Raw genomic sequence first — 10,417 nt, forward strand, 5'->3', positions numbered from 1 at the left:
TTTAGTGTTCCTCTTTATTTAAATCCCAGTTCGACATCAAAATACTCACTCCCATAGTCTCGTTCAGAAGAAGAAATGGACCAGGCTTCCACTGTATAAACGTCCAGAGTTCTTAACGTAAAACGTTTGAAGGGACATCAGTGCAGGCGGAAATTGACCCTTTTTCTAGTGGTATCAGGATCATATAAAACCTTTCTTTTGGATTGAGAAGAGGATCATGGAGACACTCAAAAGATCCCTGTCTTTGCTTCTTTAAAGGACGAATGGAGTATTGAGCTGCAAGCATCGGTTCAAATCAAAACTCTCTGCTACTGCAGTTGCTTGTTTGAGAGTTTCTTCAAATCTTTCAACTGAACGTTGATATCAAGGGATATTGACGGTAATATCATACGGATTTTGGTTTTCTTTTGATCGAAAATTGTATTAAAATACAAGCCTCTTTCACATTTGTATAATACTTTCCCTTGCATCCTCAGATAAAAATTCTAAATACCACAAAGTTACAATATATGGAATAGCATTTATTTTAAAATGTATTTTAAAATTTGCATTTAATTAGAGCTATATTTAGAGCTTAGTAAAGATAACATTGCTAATATTGATGGAGTAGAAATGTAAGATGAATTGATAGCTTTTTCTGAGCTAAAAAGTCCTACAACGCCTCCTGTAACAGGTAAGGACTCATAGCAAGACATTGCTATTGCATTGCGCATTTTGCAGATACGACCAGTTTCTGCTTCTGGTGAGTGCATTTTTTCCAAACTGAAATTAACAAGAACATTTTCAAGATGCGCCATGTCCCTAAATCGTTCATCAGGACTACTATTAATATCAGGTGAAAGCAGTACAAAGCATAAATTTAACCTATTAAGAGACTATATCTGTCAGCTACTGCTGTAAGCCATGTTCAGCCAACGCTAGAAATATTACTGCTCTACTACAGTAGCTAAAGAAAGCAAGTCCGACTTAGAAACGGATCACAAGTCGAAGACATAAACCGACAAGGATGGGACACGCGTGCAGAGCACAAGGGATTAGCAATCCATCGCCTTAACCACTCGGCCACCTCGTCACGAAAGCCATCTACACTTGGGCATGATTTTGGTCGGCGACCAGGCTCAGCGCACATCGGCCTCAGATGTCTCAGAGCGGTGTGTCCAAGCGGCTGTATAAGAATAGGTAATAGGTTTATTCCATGCTGAAAAAAAGAAGAAAGAGACAACAACGTTTCGGCCGTGGAGCCTTCTTCAGGTGTGAGAGAGACAGGGCAGTAGGCAAAGGTAAAGTAGCGGGAGAACAAAGGTTTGAGGGTGGGTACCCACCTGTATAAGAATAGTGTTCTGCCGGCGCTGTGGTAAAGCTGGTTAAAACACCTGTTTCATAAAGAGGAGATGCTGGATCCGAATTGCAGCGGTACCTTTTTTTCCTGTCTTGTTTTACAGAACATGTAAAACAACATGTAGAACAACATTACCGGGAATTTCCAATAATTACGGACATTGGCAACTTCCAAGCAGTTAGTATTCACCCATGGAATTATAGGTTCCAGTGGGTGGCGGGAATGCTCCCGTTGCATCTTCAGCTAAAGTAATTTAAAATACATAGCAAAATTGTTTGAGAACTTGACAAGCAAAAACGACAGATCGCCGAAGTTGTATTTTAATATTTTCGTATATTTACTTTAATTTGAATATAAATGTTAACATAAACGCTGTTCAATATAATGTAATTTTGTTGTACTTTTAAAATATTTTAGCTGAGGATGCGAGGGGGGCTATTACACCTTGCCAAACATCTAAATAACTGTAAAAGAGGCTGGCATTTTAATAAAACGGGCGATCAAAAGAAAGCTACAAATAGTACGGTATTATGCTCAATATCCCTCGATACTGAAGGTCAGATGAAGAACTTGAAGAAACTCTCAAAGAATCAACGGCAATAGCAGAGGATGTTGATTTTGAACCAACGTTTGCACATCAATTATCCAGCAGTCTTTGCTTGACAGACTTCCTCAAGATATTTGGTGTTCTATATAGAAAATCGAAAATTAAAAGTGCTAATGTGCCAAGAGGGGTGGTCCGAGGCAAAGACTGCGGTAGAGGAAGAATAATCTCTACACGATAAGGCGTGTCTAATACTCGGCCCCTGAAAGGCATCATATTCGTTGAACTGCCTCCCAGCTGTGACTCTTGCACGAATTTCGCGGTACGTGTGTACGAGCTTATAATTCAGGAATATCAATGGTCAGACGTTTATGGTGGGTTTGTGTTTTGTATTATTTAGTGAATGGAAAAAAAAAACATTTTCAAAACTACAGCTCGAATGAAATAATAAAAAAAGTTTATTTGCCTGTTTGTTGTAACAGCTGTGCCAAAAATATTCATCTACATCAGAATAGTACCTGAACGGGACTAGACCGTATTGGATTTTAGGAAATTTATTTTTGCACATCTTCGCCTACGATCAGGAATACCTTCCTGTTTTCAGCGTGTTTATTGTTTCTACCTGTGATCTCGGAAAGAAAGACCCACTACCTGTGAAATAGGTAAAACCGAAATATTCCGGGAATTTGCTATGGTTTGAGAGGAGTGTATGAAGGTATTAAAGGAGAGAAGAGACGCGCATTCCGCACGGGGAGCGCAGAACCCTGAACCGCGCCTGTGTCTTTTCTTATATAACCGCTGAGCCCGGACACAGCGTCTCCAGCCAGTGAAATACAGGAGAAACCGCAAGGAAAACAATGTTTCTTTTAATAAGTCTTTCTCTGGTTTTCTATTTCGGTCTTTCACATTTGAATGCATACTTTGCAGTTAATCTTTCCTCGATTACAGGCAGCCCAAACAGTTCTTAAGGCAGACATCGAAGCCTATTTGACTTTCTGCTGATCACATAAGTGTTCAAGAAGTATTTCCCTGCCCATCATGTGCCCCCAAGCCGGTTTCTCCGTTTTCCTCTTCCTGTCGTTGTCAGCGAGCACAAGAAGACAGGAAAAACGCAAGGCAGGGAAAAGACAGTAGCTGTCAGAGTGGGATTTGAACCCACGCCTCTATTCAGAGACCAAAACACCCAAGCAATGGAAAAACACGAGCCCTTAAATCTGGCGAATTAGACCACTCGGCCATCCTGACAAGCTGCAGGTGTTAGTGTGCTGGAAGCACAAGTAATTCACAAAACTGAGAAATGGTTTGCTGGAGAAGCGCCAAGTTGCCTGTTGTAGCCTAAAGGGATCGCGGAAATTAAATATTCGGATCAATTCAGAGCGTGCTTTACAGCCTTCGTGTAATATTTTGATCTGCTAGGGTGCAGTCGTCTTCACAATCTGGATTATCTCATAAAGAGCGACGTCAGTGTAAAACAGCTATCATTTTTAAGAACAGACGTTGTATTGGATATAAATAATTGATTTATTTTCCTGATTACAATACAGTATACTTTCCTGATTCCAATGTATTGTGAAGCATAAAAGCCAACTGCATCAATCTCTATTACGCGTCATTTATGAAGGCGTTTCAAATAGCAGCCAGTGCAGTATTAACGCTTTTGGAGCATGTATTACATTGTAAATAATCTTATTTAAATAGGTTTAAATTCGCACACTGTTATTTAGACAGCGCAAACCAGTCTGACCTCCTTCAACTTTCTGTGCCCGCTGAGTAGATCTTAAAGCAGCTGCAGCCAGAGTAGCCGTAATGGCAACAGTGTTTGGAGTTCGGCTTATTTCTTCTGCAGAACCACCGGTATCGGAATATACAGTACTGATCCGCAAAATAAGCACTTTTGGTTTCTGATCGTTTTTATTTTTTTATTTAAAGTTTCTCTAAACTTTACATTTGCTCGTACAAGTTTCCTCTTTGAAATAAATAAAACATATAATTCAATACAATAACCACAGGCAGGAAGGCTCGTTGTCAAAGGCGTTGTGTTCAGTTAGCAGTTTCTCTTGGAGACGTTTGTTCAAATCCCACTTCTGATGAAAAGCTTTTCTCGTTCGAGTAGAAACGATAGAAGCCTTAAGTGGGAAAAAATCAAAACATCTCGCATTTCACGTGTTTAATGTTAATTGTCTCAGTGATTGATGGCTCTTCTCCCTTGCAGGGTGACGGCAAACTTCTTCAGAGAGGGAGTCTCCCAGGTACGGCTTTTCTTCGTCAAGAGCCGAGACAACAGAAACAGACTTCAAACTGACATGAATTACTTCATGAGCGTTTATGACCGTCTTTAAAAAGCTGAGAGCAGGCGAAAACGTCATTGGAAATGAGGAAATGTCTGCTGACAGTAAACAGAGCTCACGCTCAGCTGTGAATAAGCGCTCCTCGTTAGTATAGTGCTGAGTACCTACGCTTGTTTCGCGGGAAACCGGGGTACTTTTCTGTGACAGGGCGCTGGTTTAATTTTTTAAAAACCTGACTCCACTTAAAAGTGTGTACTGTGGACTAACTTTCGAAGTACTTAGTGCGGTAGAATATGGAGATCAGCTCTAGCTCTGAGCTCAACTGCAACAAGAAGTCGTGCTGAACAAAGTCAGAGCCCAGCTGAACGTGTGCTCAGTGTGGTGCTCAGGACACGGGAGCATTGTTGTGGTTCTAATTAGCACGAAGTGCAGGGGCTCTGACTCAGAACGTTTCAATTTATATGTTCAGTAAATTAAAATGCACGACACGTTAAAATCGGATAATGACTATATAACCGAATGTCCCTCACAGTTTAAAAGATACCAGTAAGGACACACAATTACTGCGAATGCGATACTTATTGGAAATAGTCCCAAAACAAGCACGTATCGCAGCTGGTAGACCCCTGTAATAATTTTGCAGTGACAGAACACTTTGAAGATTTGCAATCTATTTAAATATGAATTTTCTAAATTTCTGTTCTCTTTACTCCCTGGCATAACTGAACTCTCACCTTCACATACTAAAGGCATTACATGCATTAGCTGTGATAATGCTTCTAAGAAACACAGAATGGCATTTAGTTTTGTTCCTCATTTCCCCCAAGAAAAAAAAAGGAGTACATTTCCGCCTGGAATGATTGATGCCCCATCAAACATGTTTTAATATCCCCAGAAGTTTATACAGTAGAATCCTGGTTTGTGGCTTAAATTCAAGGTAAAAAATACTAAGGAAACGAGTTGGAAACAATGCCGATCTGGGATTTTACTCATCCGGAACATTTCACTACATTGGGCAGTATGTGCCAGAGAGCAACTCCTGATAGCTCAGTTGGTAGAGTGGGGAACTCTAGTGGAAACACTTGGGAATCCTTAGGTTGTTGGTTTGACTCTGGCTTGAAGGAAAGTTCCTTTTGTGTATTTTAATCAAAGAGTTAAAATAGTGAATCTGTGTAATTCAGTCGTTGATCAAAAGCTCAATAAACGACGAAGCAGAGGCTCCTGTTCCGAATTCAGCTCCCGTCTGATTGTCTTGTTTTGGCCAAGATCTGATCTATGAATTAAGGGAGTACTCTGTCTGCTTTGTAATTCAAAAACACATTTTGTAATGCAAATGTCAAGTTTTTTGTAGATATAAAGGTGTTCTCTGTTTTCAAAGGATAGCTACTTAATTGGCTTTATGATTTGGTATTGATTTTGTATCGTTGTATTATTAACTTTGTGCTTTCTGTGTTTTTATCGTATTGTGAACTTATTTTTTAAACAAATGCTTACAAAGGCAGACACGGCACACATCTGTTTATACCAGCGGTGAATTGTACATTTTTATTAAGTACAATCTACTGTGCACTTTTGGGAGTATAACAGGTTCTTTATAAAGTGGCAAAAATATAAAAGGGGAAAATACCCCAGACTGCGTGTAAAGCCCTTGTTGTGGCTGTTGTTTTATTTTTAGATAAAATGGCGTACTGTGCACGAAATGTTGCAGAAACACAATCTGATATTTTAATAACTATTATTTTAATAATTTGATAAGTATGAGGCCCCGGATCCAAGTCTTCGGTTCTGATTTTTTAAACATGATATCTTCCCTTCCTCTCGATGTGAGGAATTGTTTTTTTTCACATTGCGATCCAAAGAGCCTCAGACGCACAGTCTAACAGTAACCAAACCAGAATGGATTCTGCTTGGAGCCGGACTGAGCTCATTCTCACTCTCTGTGCTGAAAACAGAATTATCTCTTCCCCAAACATCGTCTACAGATCACTTGTGTGCTTTTAACCTTCTCGCAGCTAGAGGCGAGACTGAAGCTGGAGATGTGAAGGCACCCGCTGGTGCATCTTCTCCAAATTTCACAATCGCGACAGACTTCTCTTTTTTAAAAAAAGTAGATATAGCCCTGAAAAAAGCATTAGCTTTATCAGTTTTTACATTAATCGATTTTGAATCAAATATTCTATTTTTATTGCAATTTACATAATAATAATAATTATTATTATCACTTACACTTATATAGCGCTTTTCTGGACACTCCACTCAAAGCGCTTTACAGGTAATGGGGAATCCCACTACCGCCACCAATGTGCAGCCCCACCTGGATGATGCAACGGCAGCCATACTGTGCCAAAATGCTCACCACACATCAACAATCAGTGGGGAGGAGAGCAGAGTAATGAAGCCAGTTCATAGATGGGGATTATTAGGAGGCCATGACTGGTAAGGGCCAATGGAAAATTGGGCCAGGATGCCGGGGTTACACCCCTACTCTTTCAAGAGACGACCTGGGATTTTTAAAGGCCAGAGAGAGTCAGGACCTCAGTTTTACTTCTCAGCCGACGGACGGCACCTGTTTACAGTTTAGTGTCCCCGTCATTATACTGGGGCATGAGGACCCACATGGACCGCAGGGTGAGCGCCCAGCGACAGAAACCAGATGGTACCGTGTGTCGGGCTCGGCTGCGAGCAGGACAATGACGTCACGGGGACAAAGTAGAAAAAATCAAAACAGTTCTGTAAAAGACCTGTGTCAGCTGTCGGTTAGCAGTCTGGACTCTAAATCCATCGATCTGATTTCAAATCTCTCTAACACCTGAGCTGCGGCTTCTTTCGAGTAGTTATTCAGGAGAACACTATGTTGATTGTATAGATGAAACGTTTAATATATTCAGGTGGGTAGCTACTTCAGCATGCATATCTGCAAAGAAACAAGTAATGTTTGTATATAAATGAATGTCTCTGACAACTTAATGTTAGTTTTTAATTTAGTTTTAGTTTTACGATGTAGGTCAGGCGTTGACATATGCACAAACACACGAAATGTCTCACTCCTGATTCAGCTCATGCTTCATACGAGTGAAGCGATTCCTCCTGCTTCTCGTACAACTATATCAGAAAAGAAGCCCGTGTCACCCAGCTCTGATTCAAGAGCGACTCACATCTTGACAGGGTGCCCCTTTGGTCAGAAAAAATAGTTGTCAGAAAATGTGAGAAAAGGAACGTTATGTACAGTAAGCTCTCACACACAGCTCTCACACACAGCATTAGAGATTGGAATCTGATTGTAAAAAAAAAAACTGCCCATCTCCCCGGCATTTAACGGTGCTGTTGTTTTTATTTTACATATTGTTAGCATTTTAATGAATTGTTAAAAGATTTATACACAAATCGCTAAATACGAAACGTAAAAAAACCAACTGTAAGCAATTGACCATTCATATTCCTGAATTTTAAATCCCTGTGTTTATTTGTGTCCAAGTGCCTGGTGCAGCTATTTTGAAAGCATACCTCAAGGAGGGCTTTACACGCAGTCTGGGGTATTTTCTCCTTTTACATTTTTGCGATTTTATATCGAACCTGGTATACTCCCAAAAGTGCACAGTAGCTTGTACTGTGTGCCCTGTTTGCCTTTGTAAGCGTTTGTTTAAAAAATAACTTCACAATACGATAAAAACAGAGAAAGCACAAACTTAATAATATAACGATTCAAAATCAAAACCAAATCATAAAGTCAATTAAGTACCTAACTTTTGAAAACAGACAACACTTTATCTATAAAAAACTTGACATTTGTATCTATTTTTGAATTACAAAGCAGACAGAGCAGTCCCTGAACTTAAAGACCAGATTTGTTCAAATCCCTTGTACCAATTTAGATTGATCTTGATCAGAACACGACCATCAGACGTGAGGGGAATTCGGAACAGGAGCCTCTGCTTCGTCATTTATTGAGCTTCTGATCAACGTCTGAGTGAAAGTTATTTATTGTCTTTGATTAAAGTACGCAAAAGGCACCTGCGTACACCTTTTAGCTCATAAATTCATCGTACATTTATATCCCATCAATATAAACAATGTTATCTTTACCTGGCACTAAATGTAGCTCTAAATAAATGCAAATTTTAAAAAACAGTTAAAAATTAATGCTATTCCATATATTGTAACTTTGTGGTATTTAGAATTTTTATCTGAGGATGCAGGGGAAAGTATTATACAACTGTGAAAGAGGCTCGAATTTTAATACAATTTCGATCAAAAGAAAACCAAAATCCGTAAGATTTTACCGTCAATATCCCTCGATATTGACGTTCAGTTGAAAGATTTGGAGAAACTCTCAAAGAAGCAACTGCAGTTGGAGAGATTTGATTTGAACCGATGTTCGCAGCTCAATAATCCATTCGTCCTCGAAAGAAGCAAAGGTTAGTATGTTTTGAGTGTCACCATGATCCTCTTCTCAATCCAAACGAAAGGTTTTATTTGATCCTGATCCCACTAGAAAAAGAGTCAATTTCCTCCTGCACTGATATCCCTTCAAATGTTTTATAAGAACTCTGGACGTTTATACAGTAGAAGCCTGGTCCATTTCTTCTACTAAACGAGACTATGGGAGTGAGTATTTTGATGTCGAACTGGGATTTAAATAAAGAGGAACACTACACTACACTACACTTGGGCTACGCGTGTGACAAAACGTTTATTTTCTGACCTCTCGATAGCTCAGTTGCTAGCTCTTAAGACTGTAGAAAAAGCAGCGAGTATTTCTTATATCCCAGGTCTGAATCCAGTTTGAAGGATGGTGTTTTCTTGTTCCTTAATCAAAAAGTGAAAATTGCTCATTTGTCTTTCACTTTGACATTCACCCGAAAACTCAGTATACAAAGAAGTAGAGGCTCCTGTTCTGAATAATCCTCACGTCTGATTGTTTTGCTTAGACCTTTAAAATGTACACTGTGGACTGTTTGCTCTTCCTAACACAATTAAAAAGCCGCCGACAAACTTACCGATCGGGAGTTTAGTTCAGTGATAGCGCGCACTTAAGACGCTCCGTTTTCTATCGCCGGCATCTCTGTATTCTTTTTAAACGCGATATCTTTTATTCTTCGTGTGTGAATTTCAGGGAGACTCATAAACCCTTTGTCTGTTTTAAAGATACATTATTTTAAACCAGACATAATGAAAGACGTAGTAATAAGACACACGTACAAAACACATGAATAGTAGCGGCTCTGAACTGAATGTGGTGCTGTATGGGAACGCGATGCAAACGCCAATGGCACAATAGATAACGTGTCTGATTACGGATCAGAAGACTTTAGGTTTCTACTCCTTTCTGGTTCGTGAAGAAGATTTAAACCACGCTACTCAACACTGACATCGACGTGTGTGAGGTCCTACACAACCTTACTATCGACTAGATGAGTCTTCTGTTCTATCTCCGATTCTTTCTGCACATTCCTGCTATTTCACCACCGTTATTGTAGGACAACAGCCACAGACACGAGAAGATATACTATTCCGAACAAATGTCTTAAATAATCAAGTTGAAAAGGGTGACAATAAGTTTTTGTTTCTTTAACGTAACCTTACTTTTGCCTGTAAAGTTCACATTATTTTCTGTAGCCGCAAATCCTTAATATTTCTGCTGTCTCCCGAGAAACACAAGCGTGGAGTCAAATCATATTACAGTACACAGCTGATAGTAATTTAAGTAGGGAGCTGCGTCAGCATGCGTGGGCATGCTGCAAAGGGAAAAGTATAGGTTTATTCCATGCTGAAAAGAGAAGGAAACAATGTTTCAGCTGTGGAGCCTTCTTTGATCGTGACTCGAAATAAACCTTTACCTTTACTTGTTCGTTTGATGTTAATTTATCTCCATCAAATACCTAAGAGTATCTAAACTCGACAGTTGCTTTCAGTAGCTAAAGACAGGCTATACTGCTCCAGGTGAGGCTCGAACTCACAACCTCGGCATGACTCCGCTGTGCACTGTTATATAAGTACCGCGCGCTGACCGATTGCGCCACTGGAGCTGTGCTTCTCATACAGACTGACGCTGCAGAAACACAGGGTGAAAACGGTTTCGGTTGTGGATCCATCTCCTCATGGGGAAAAGCAACAGTAAAATAGCAAGGAAAATACAAGAAAAGAAAGTGGAAGAATTGTGCTAACAGCAAAGAGGGACGGAGGGAGGTGGTCGGACAAGTAAATCAACCCGGCGGATTATTTGTAGCGACATTTTTGAGTCAATCA

The 10,417-nt window shown here is 39.8% G+C and overlaps 1 non-coding gene across 1 annotated transcript; it reads right to left on the reverse strand.

Moving 5' to 3' along the window:
- Positions 1-10,103: 10,103 nt before the first annotated feature.
- trnai-uau (transfer RNA isoleucine (anticodon UAU)) lies at positions 10,104-10,197 on the reverse strand. The gene is made up of 2 exons: positions 10,160-10,197; positions 10,104-10,139 (listed from the first exon to the last, which is right to left on the reverse strand). It is a non-coding gene; the product is annotated as a tRNA-Ile (tRNA).
- Positions 10,198-10,417: the final 220 nt, after the last annotated feature.

This window comes from Atractosteus spatula, chromosome 10, assembly GCF_055471065.1.
Source record: "Atractosteus spatula isolate fAtrSpa1 chromosome 10, fAtrSpa1.hap1, whole genome shotgun sequence".
NCBI lineage: Eukaryota > Metazoa > Chordata > Actinopteri > Semionotiformes > Lepisosteidae > Atractosteus > Atractosteus spatula.